The sequence below is a fragment of the Chenopodium album genome, chromosome 5 (genome assembly GCF_948465745.1).
Source record: "Chenopodium album chromosome 5, dcCheAlbu1.1, whole genome shotgun sequence".
NCBI classification, from domain to species: domain Eukaryota; kingdom Viridiplantae; phylum Streptophyta; class Magnoliopsida; order Caryophyllales; family Amaranthaceae; genus Chenopodium; species Chenopodium album.
In genome coordinates this window covers 40,927,668-40,938,579 of record NC_137838.1, presented here as the reverse complement: position 1 = coordinate 40,938,579, position 10,912 = coordinate 40,927,668, and positions in this window count along the sequence as shown.

Here is a 10,912-nt window from a genome sequence, read left to right as displayed (position 1 = left end):
AAAAAAAAGAAAAAAAAAAAAATTGAACAAAACAAAAACAACAAAAATATTTTAGATGGTTTCATTTTCTTCCTTAGTTTAAGCATTGAGGACAATGCTTTGTTCAAGCTTGGGGGGAATTTTGTGTTTGTGTTGAATAAGCTTTGGGGAATGGCATTATTGGTATTTTTGTTTGATATTTAGTGAATTCTTGAGTGTTTTTGAGTGTCGGCCGCACTTTTTTCTTCACTTAGGAAATATCACCAAATTTTAAATTTTTACCTCGCCTTAACCCTTAGCCTTACGTTACAACCAATAAAAGACCCTTAGACTCTAGTGGGTTAGGTCAAAAGAACGGTGGAGGGAGATAGACTTCAAACCTATGGAAAGAGTATGCATAGTTGAGACGTCGGGATTACCTTCTCAAAGTCTTTCATTTCTTTATCTTTTTCCGGTTCCTTCGTGGAATCTTGAGAAGCTAGCTTAAGGGTTGATTTGAAGCTAGTGGAGAGAACGTGGCCCGATTGGTTGGGGCTAGGGTGGATTGAGTCCTAAGTAGTTCTCTATGCTTAGCATGTGTTATGTTTCAATCAACCATTGACATCTTGGAACGTGCATACATTTGTCCATTTAGAAAGGTTTGCATTCATTAGTACTTGTCCTTATCTCTTGTCCATATATGAGCTTGTGTTTTGCTTTTTCTTTTCGTGTTTCTTTTTCTTTACCTTTGGTTTTGTTGCCTTGCCTTGGTTTTTGTCAAGAGTTGTGGGGTAAGCTCTTAGGAAACCCTCACGAGACCTCACTCGTCCTCATAGGCGACTTTGGGGTTTTAAGGGCTTGTTGTAGCTAAAAACAACCGTGATTCCTACGACAGTGAGTTAGTGTACATTCTTTCTCTTTGTTGCTTTCAATAATTCCATCTTGTTCTCTTTTGCCTTAGCTTTGCTCGAGGACGAGCAAAGGTTTAGCTTGGGGGAATTTGATAAGTGATATTTATGTCACTCCTAAGGAGTAGTTTTAGAGTCTTTTCCGTGTTTATTTTCTCTTATTTTCCTTTTATTCTCTTGTTTTCTCTTTAATAAAGTTTCTAGTTTATTTTGGTAATTTTGGAGTGTTTAAGTTTATTTTCTTTATTTTATTTAGTTTTAGTTTATTTTCGTATTTTATTTTATTCTATTTGCTTGCGTAGTTTTAATTATTTTTAGTTTAGTTTTGTGCCTCTTATTTTCCTATTTTATTTTATTTATTCCTATTTTATTTATTTTATTTTATTTGTCTTGGTTTTATTTTTATTTTCGTCGTTTATTTATTTTCATTTTATTTTATTTCCATTTTATTTATTTAATTTTTCTTTATTTATCCTAATTCCTTCCTTCGGTTTTGTGTGTAGGGGTTCGGGATTCATGTCAAGTGAGTTTGGGGTCCAATTTGAGTCAAACGCCAAATGCCCGTTTCACAAGCATGCTGCCCCTTATCCGTCACCACACCCTACCTTATCCTCCACCACAAGCCCACAGCAACCCCTGCTCCACAACTCTCCTCCCCTGCTGCTCCAACCTCAACAACACCTCACACACTCATCTCCCCTGCTCCCTTGCTTCACCCCGCAACACCACACAACACCAACAACAGCAAGCACGACTCCACTCATCAAACCACCAACAACACCAGCAGCAACAACAACGAACACAACCCACATCGCCAACCCCTGCAGCCGCGCCTAGCAGCGTAACCAACACCACAGCCACCGCCAAAACCGCCAACAATCACCACTAAACCACCTCCGATCACACTAATTTCCAGCCACGCATTCCCACAATTAACCCATGCTTCACCTTGCACCAATTACAGCAGCCACCACCTCCAATCACCACCACTGAACTACCATCAACAACCACCGCAACAGAGCAGCCCGCAGCCCAGTCGCAACTCCAATTCAGCTCCATTTTTGATACCCTTTAGAGCGGACGCTCACTCAACCGAAGCGGCCGCTCCATTTCACTCAATTTTACCAATTTGAGGCAGAAGCTCAGAGCGGACGCTCCAATGGGTATGAGCGACCGCTCCATCAATATCGAGCTTAATTGTACGGATTAATGAGCCTCAACGGTCATGATTGCTTCGACTAATCCAAGGGCCACGATTGAAGGCGATCGATGGTGATGATTTGAAGGTTCATGCTTGAATGGTGAAGATGAGAATTCAGAGCAGCCAAGAAGATCGAAGAATGGGGTTTTGGGGTCTGATGTTTTGGGGGATTTTGGGTTTTTATTATTTTTCTTTTTCTTTTAGTTTTATTTTTTTATTTTCCTTTTTCCTTTTCCTTTTCTATTTTCCTTTCCTTTTTCTTTTGTTTATTTTTTTTATTTTATTTTCTATTTTTATTTCTCTTTTCTTTTATTTTCTTAGCTTAGTATTTATACCCATTTTCTAGGGTAATTAGACAACAATTATTGTCCATTATTCCATTCTCTAATTTAGTTTTAGGAGAGCTTCTCTCTCTAGTTTTAGATTAGATTAGAGTAGTTTAGAGAGAGAAAGTAAGGGTTTTTCCATTGATGAACTTGGATATTGAAGAAGGAGCTTGATTGAATCTTTGCAAATCTTCATCTTCTATTAATGAGCAATCTCTTACTCTCTTTCTTTATTTTTGTATTTAGTTTTATTTGCTTATTTTGATTTCCCTTCATTGCTTGTTGATCATGTTAATTCTTGATTATTTGTTGATTAATCTTGTTATTATCATGATTAGTGAGTAATTTTCCCCATTGAGGGGATGGTTGTGGTGTAGTTGGATCTTGAGCATGTTCTAGGTTTAGAGTTGATTTATTTGTGATTAAAGTCTTTATATGCTTGATATTCTTTAATCTACTTGCAAAATGCATGTTGTTAGTTGATTAAAGGTGAAACTTTGCTAACAAGGAACGGAAGTTGACTTAGTTAAGGTTCATTAGTATCGATTGTTATTTAATAGTACCTCCTAGTATATGGTTCTAATGTGGAAACATAGAGGCTATGTTAGGAGAAGCCAATTGACCCTGGAAGGCGGCTAGATTGGATCTTTTATTTCGATATTTGAGCATGTTTAGTTCATAATTAATTCAACTTCTATGCTTTTGTTTATGTTCAAGTGAATGCTATACCTAAACCATTTCCCTTAATGTTTTATCTCTAGTTTTAGTTTGTTTAGACCTTTAGTTTACCTTCCCTTATTCCGGACTAGCTTAATTGTTGATAACATTTGGTGGTGTTTAACCGTTCTCTGTGGTTCGACCCCTATGCTTGCCTTATACTCGTATTAGGTTTGTTTAGGTTGTATAAATTGTATTTGATCTAGGTGTAGTCGTTTGACGACGCGATTATTTCCTTGTCATATGTAAACGGGAGCTCTACAAAGAACGGTTGTGGTGCAGGCGTAGCTATGAATCTCCGGAAGGAGACAAATATGAGTATGCACTACGGTTCATGTTTCAGGCCTCAAACAATGAGGCGGTGTACGAAGCCCTACTAGCCGGAATCCGCATGTGTAAGGCCGTAGGGGCAACAAAAATTGACGCATACTCTGATTCTTTATTGGTCGTTAGCCAGTACAAAGGTACATATGAAGTTACCCATCCGTCAATGATCAAATTTCTTCAAGCGGTCAAAGATAAGGCAGGGACACTTGAAGGGTTCACCTTGAGCCAAGTGCCCAGGTCCGGCAACAACAAGGCGGATGCCTTGTCGAAATTGGCATCCTCCGCCTGTTGTGATACGCCTCGGTCAGTCTTCTAGGAAGTTCTTGAAAAAAGAAGCATATATGAAGAGCCCATTGGAATTCTGGACCGAAGCTCTACCTGGATGGATGGCATCCGGGCTTTCGTAACAGACCGCACGCTCCCTGATTCGCCACAGGAGGCAGCCGTCATGAAGAAGCGAGCGGCAAACTTCGAGATGAGACACGAAGAACTCTTCAAGGCGGGATTTTTGAAGCCTCTTCTGAAGTGTGTTATCCCAAAAAAGGGGAAGGAAGTTCTTGAAGATTTGCATGCAGGATACTGCGCCTCCCATATAGGCGGCAGATCCCTAGCCGTTAGAGCTAGGCGGCATTATTTTTGGCCTACCCTTGAGGCAGACGCCAAAGAGCTGGTGAAGAAATGTGCCAAATGTCATAAGTTAAGCAAACTTATTCACCCCCTGCCAACTTATCTGACGGCAATCCATAGCCCAGTCCCGTTTGCTAAATGGGGCATTGACATTTTAGGTCCTTACACGCCTGCACCAGGCGGAAAATGCTACATTCTAGTTGTTGTGGATTACTTCACCAAATGGGTGGAGGCGGAGGATGTTCTGGTGGGAGCCTATGACGGGACCTCCAACCCAGAAGACCACCTGCTAGCATACACCCACCTCATTTATTTACAGGGGTTGGATGATGTCGCATGGTGTCGTTGCTTTCCAGCCACCCTGAAGGGCATAGCCCAGCAGTGGTTTGGCAATCTGCCGGCTGGTTGCATAAATAGCTTCAAGACGCTTGCGTTCTTGTTTGCTTCAAACTTCTCTATGAACATCCCTGCCAAAAAGACAAGTCTTGACTTGGGCAATGTACAGCAGGGAGATAGAGAAGGCTTGCGTTCCTACGTCAGGCGGTTCAATCTGGTCTGAATCCAGATTCATGGGCTGTCTGATGAGGTCGCTTTCACATACTTCTTTAAGGGTCTGAAGGACGGGTCTACTTTTAAGTACGAACTCATCCGCAAACAAATCTTTACTCTGCAAGGAGCCTTGGGAGAGGCGGAAGCCTATATACAAGCGACCGAACTCTGCTCCTCCAATAAGCATTCGGACCATAAGAAGTCCGACCGACAGAAAGAGAGTCGGTCTGCTCAGCCGGCTTCTAAGCCAGAAGAGAGCAAAAAGAAAAAGCAAGTCTGGGCCATTGATAACTCTGATCAACCGGCCCAGAAGAAGAAAAAGGAGTGGAAACCGTACGTCCTAAGGTACGAATTTCACAAGGACTGCTGCTCCATCCTCTTGGAAATTAAGGATCAGCTGACTCTTGAAAAGTCGACTTCTATGAAAGGTTCCGCTGAAAATCGGAACAAAAACAAGCATTGCCATTTCCATGAGGATGTTGGCCATGACACGAACGACTGCTTTAGTCTCAAGCGGGAGCTCGACCGTCTGACCGAAAAAGGACAGCTGAAGTCCTATGTGAAGTCCAAAGTGACTTCAAAGGCAAATCCGGGGCAGTCCAAGAAGAAGACTCCCCAGCCTGCTGTGAGTGCCGAAACTGATGAAGATCCGGTATACACCATAGCAGGCGGATTTGCCGGTGGTGGCCCGACCATTCGGGGCAACAAGGACCATCTGAGAAAGATGGTCAACTCTGTTGAGGAAGGGGATGCGGCAGGCACATCCACCTTCCCTAAAGTTGTCATCACCGAGCAGGACAGAGGCAAAGTCCGTCGGCCGCATGATGACCCTGTTGTCATTGAGTGCAAAGTCGCCAACCAATTGGTTTGCCGAATTCTGATTGACACGGGAAGCTCCTCTGACCTCATCAGCCTCAAATGCTTATCCAATCTCAAGTACAAACCGGATAGCATGATGGAGGTCTCCCACACCCTTGTTGGGTTTGGGGGAGGACTTGTGCACCCAGTCGGACGAATTGACCTACCTGTCCGCCTCGGAAGCAGGGGAGACAGTCGGCACATGACCATCCGTTTCCTAGTGGTTGAAGAGCTCACGGCTTACAACCTCATCTTTGGCCTTCCCACTCTTAACGAGTGTAAGGTCGTCATCATCCCTGCTCTCATGCTACTCAAGTATGAGAAGGATGATGGCACATTCGGCTCCCTTAATGGGGACCAAAAGACGGCTCGAGAGTGTTACCTCTCGGACGTCAAGCTCGCGGCCGTAGCATCCGGTCGGGGCAAGCAAACAATCGACCTCGACGATGTCGAGGAAGAACAAACGGCCCCACCAGCCGGAAAGAAAAGAAAGACTAATCAGCTGGTGGTGGTCAAAAAAGAAAAACAATAGCAATCACTGACCGGGGAACGGTCGGATGATCTCCGTCCCCAGCCTGCTGGTGAGCACATTGATATCCCTCTGAACGACAGCCGTCCAGAATGGACTGTTAAGGTGGGGACGGTTGCATTTGCAAAGCTGGGTGAAAGCCTTCACTAGCTACTCAGTGAATTCAAAGACATCTTTGCCTTTGAAGTGGAGGAGATGCCAGGCATCAGCCCGGATCTCGCTGTCCACAAACTCGCCGTGGATCCTAAAAAGAAGCCCATCCTGCAAAAGAAAAGAAACCACGGCAAAGAAAGAAGTCAGGCGGCAGCTGCCGAAGTAAAAAAGCTGTTCGATGCCAAGTTCATTCGGCCGTGCAATTTCCCTGAGTGGGTAGCTAACGTTGTGTTAGTAAAAAAGCCGAATGAAACTTGGCGGATGTGTGTTGACTACACAAACCTCAACAAGGCATGTCCAATGGATAGCTATCCATTGCCTAAGATCGACAGTCTGGTCGACTCAACAGCCGGACATGCCTTGATGAGTTTTATGGACGCCTATTCAGGTTTCCATCAGAACCCCCTGTGGAAAAAAGATCAAGAAAAGACGGCATTCGTCACTGATCAGGGGTTGTTCTGTTGTACGGTGATGCCGTTTGGTTTGAAGAAAGCGCCTGCTACTTTCCAACGAATGATTAATACGGTCTTCATTAATCAAATCGGAAGGAATGTAGAGGCGTACATTGATGACATGATAGTCAAGTCCAAACAACAGGCGGATCATCTTGCTGATCTCCGAGAAACATTCGCCACACTCAGGCGGCACAAGGTCATGCTTAACCCAAAAAAGTGTGTCTTTGGTGTTGAGTCTGGGAAGTTTCTCGGATTTTTGATTGAACAAAGGGGAATAGAGGCAAACCCTGAGAAAATACAGGCGGTAATCGACATGCAGTCGCCCCGTACTGTGAAGGAAGTGCAAAAACTAACAGGTTGTCTGGCAGCCTTGGGGAGATTCCTCAGTCGGTCAGGCGACAAGTGCCTCTACTTTTTCCAGGCAATAAAAAAGAAGGCAAAATTTGAATGGGGGGATGATGCAGAGGCGGCCTTTCAAAAGCTGAAAACTCATCTGCACTCTTTGCCGAGGCTTGTCCGCCCTTTGCCCAAAGAGAAGCTCTTCATGTACTTAGCCGTCTCCAGCTCCCGGTGTATTTCATTAGCCATGTTCTGAGAAACGCGGAGCTTCGGTACCCCATGGTTAAGAAATTCGGCCTTGCCCTTTACATGGCCATCAAAAAGCTAAAACCCTACTTCCTGGCGCATGCGGTAGAAGTCTACACTGACCAACCGATTAAGCGGCCACTCACCACCTTGGAGTCTTCTGGATGAATGCTCAAATGGGCGATTGAAATTCAAGGATTGGAAATCACTTACGAACAAAGGAAAGCAATAAAGGGGCAAGCATTCGCCGACTTTATTGTGGAAATGACAAGGCCGGTTGCTCCGGATGATACTAGTCAGGTTTGGAAAGTGTATGTGGACGGGAGCTCCACTGCGAACGGCTGTGGTGCAGGAATTATCTGTCAGTCTCCTGAAGGAGACAAATACGAGTATGCACTACGGTTCAAGTTCCAGGTCTCTAACAATGAGGCCGAGTATGAAGCCCTGCTTGCTGGCATTCGGTACTGTAAGGAAGCAGGGGCAAAGAAAATTGACGCCTGCTCGGATTCATAACTGGTCGTACTCCAGGTTAATGGAACGTACGAGGCCACTCATCCGGCCATGATAAAATATTTGCAGGCGGTCAAGAGTGAAGTTGGGACACTTGAAGAATTTCATCTAACTTAAGTGCCCAGGTCTTCAAACAATCAGGCGGATGGTCTGTCCAAGCTGGCATCATCCGCCTCCTGTGAAACGCCTCGGTCATTTTTCTGGGAGGTCATGGAAAGAAGAAGTATATCTGAGGAAGACCCCATTAGAATTCTTGACCGAAGCTCAACCTGGATGGACAACATCCGGGCCTATCTTGTAGACGGCACGCTCGCTGACTCACCACAGGAGGCGGCTGTTCTGAAAAAACGAGCGGCTAACTTCGAGTTGCGACAAGGAGAACTCTTCAGGGCTGGGTTTTTGAAACCCCTATTGACGTGTGTTACCCCTGAGAAGGGTAAGGAAGTCCTCGAAGAGTTGCATTCGGGATTCTGCGCCTCCCATATAGGCGGCAGATCCCTCACTGCCAAGGCCAGACGGCTTTACTTCTGGCCAACTCTAGAGTCGGATGCAATGGAAATGGTAAAAAAATGTGACAAGTGCCAAAAATTTGGCAAGCTCATCCATCGTCCGGCTACAGACCTGACGGCCATCCACAGCCCAAAACCTTTTGCCAAATGGGGCATGGACATTCTGGGGCCATATACAGCTGCACCAGGCGGCAAGCGCTATATACTTGTGGTTGTGGATTACTTTACCAAGTGGGTAGAGGCGGAGGCCGTAAAAAACATCAAGACAAAAGATGTCATCTCCTTCATCTGGAGGAACATAATCACTCGTTTCGAGGTGCCCATGTCTATGGTTTTTGACAATGGTCCTCAATTTGAGACGCCTCAACTCAAGACTTGGCTGGGAGACAAGGGGGTCTCAAGTTTCTTTGCATAAGTCGGCCGACCTCAAGCAAATGACCAGGTCGAAGCCTTCAACAAGTTAATCTCATACGGGATTAAGAAGAAAATTGAACGGGCTGGTGGCCCTTGGGGCGGATGAATTACCACACGTCCTCTGGTCCATCAGAACGACTGATAAAGGGGCAACTGGAGAAACCCCATTCCTTATGGTGTATGGAGCAGAAGCTGTTCTGCCCATTGAGCACTATGAGCCGACTCTTCGAATCATGCTATATGATGAAGAGGCGAACTTGGAGGTCATGAGATATACTGTCTGAGAATGACTCGAGCTTACAACAAAAGAGTACACAAGCGTCCTCTCAAAGTGGGGGACTTTGTGCTACGGAAAATGGAGGCAGTCGGTAGGGCGAATGAACAGGGAAAGCTAACCCCAAATTGGGAAGGCCCCTACCGAATCTATGAGGAAGTAAGAGACGGCACCTACCGCCTGGAAGACCCAGACGGCAGGTGGCTGCCTAGAACTTGGAATGTAGACAACTTGAAAAAGTACTACTTCTAAGTACGAATGTAAAGACTTCAATTTTGTTATCTCAAGTTTTGTTAATGAGAATATGCCTTCATTTCCCAACTTGTCTTTTTATTTAAGTTTCTTAGTGTCGCCTGTACAAAGTACAGACGGCCAATGCGTTTGGAAAGCGTATGTCCCAACAGCAGACGCCCCAATCCTTCTGAAGGAGCCGATTGCTTTAGAACAGTCGCTCCTACGAAATTCATTAAGTAAATATCGACACTTAAAGAATATTTACCCGACAATTTAAGAGGCCTAAGGCCAGATAAAATCATGATCAGGCCCAGGGCCGGATATTAATAAACAAAAAGAGACCGAATGGTCACAGTCTGCTCCAACATGAGTATGACCGTCTGCTCCAACATGAGTTAGATAACCGGCGACGTCCATTCGGATGAATTCGTCGAGGAGAAGCATCTCCCATTTGGGTGGCACATTGCTCTACAAATATAACAAGCGGCCCTACCGAATGCTAAGGCAGCATTCGCAGTCATTTGTTTTAATCGAAAGTGAAATCTAAAAGGCCTGAATTTTCTAACTGTTCTAGCACAGCTCGAAAATGGTCACTGTTTCATAAGTAGAGGCTAAAGAGGCATTAAGCCGGATGCGCCTGTTTTTGCCCAGGGGCAAAGCAGGCTGAACATTCTTGTTAATATGCAAGTTAACTACTTAAGCACCTAATGAGGCTTTTGACCGGATGACGCCTGTTCTTTTTTGGGGCAAGACAGGCGGACAATCCTTTTTAAAGACCATTTGCTGAGTTATAAACTTATCTTATCTCAAAAAGGTCTATGGCCGGATGCGCCTCTTTTTAGCTCACGGGGCAAAACAGGCGGAAGTTTTCCCCTAGCAAAATTTGCTAAGTTGGAAATTTGAGTTTTGTTTGAGCCAATGGCCGAATGAAAACTTTAAGTTGCCAATTCTGGATGGACGACTTCCGAGTGGTTTGGGGCAATCACCATAGTGATTGGTTGACTTAGAAACCATGAATACTCTTATAAGTATCAATAATTTCTAAGTCAATCAATCCAATAAACCGAAACCACTCGACATCCGTCCAGGGGCAAGAACATTCGCATGGTATACAGGTTATAATACTTAGCCAAAAACATGCAATGAAAAATTCAAAAATGCAAAGGACAACAATATGAATAACTTCAGCCAAATGGCCGAATGATTTAAATTAAAAAGACCAATCGCCATCATACGATTGGTTAAGATTGTTTTCTGGCAAAGCCAGAGAAATTGTCAAGGTACCCGACCCCTTGGTCGATAAAGATACACCAATACTCAGCACGCAGGTCGGAAAAGCAAGTACATGGCCATTCGGCTGCAGAAAAAAATAAAAAGCTTAAGTGATCAGGGGAGAGCCTCTTCATTGGCAGCCGGCCTGTTGTCCTTCGGCTGCTCTTCATCATTTCTCTCTCGTCCCTCCACCTGATCTTCCTCCTCTCCACCAGAGGACGACTCCCCAGAAAAGTCGGACCAAGAGCTTTCCTCGGCCTCAGCAGCATCCTTAGCTGCATTCTCAACCTCTTCAAGAAGGCGAGCATCGAATGCTTTGTTGGCTTCATCAAACTTGGATTTCCAAGTCTGATAGTCCGAGTCCGGCTGCACAGCCGCCCAAGTGTCCCGCATGATGGCATCATAGTCGCTCACCATTTGCTTAACAAGAGCCTCTCTCTCTTGTTCAGCCACGGACTCAAACTTGGTCTTCAGCTGATGCTCCTGGTTGCTGAGGCGCTGCTCCA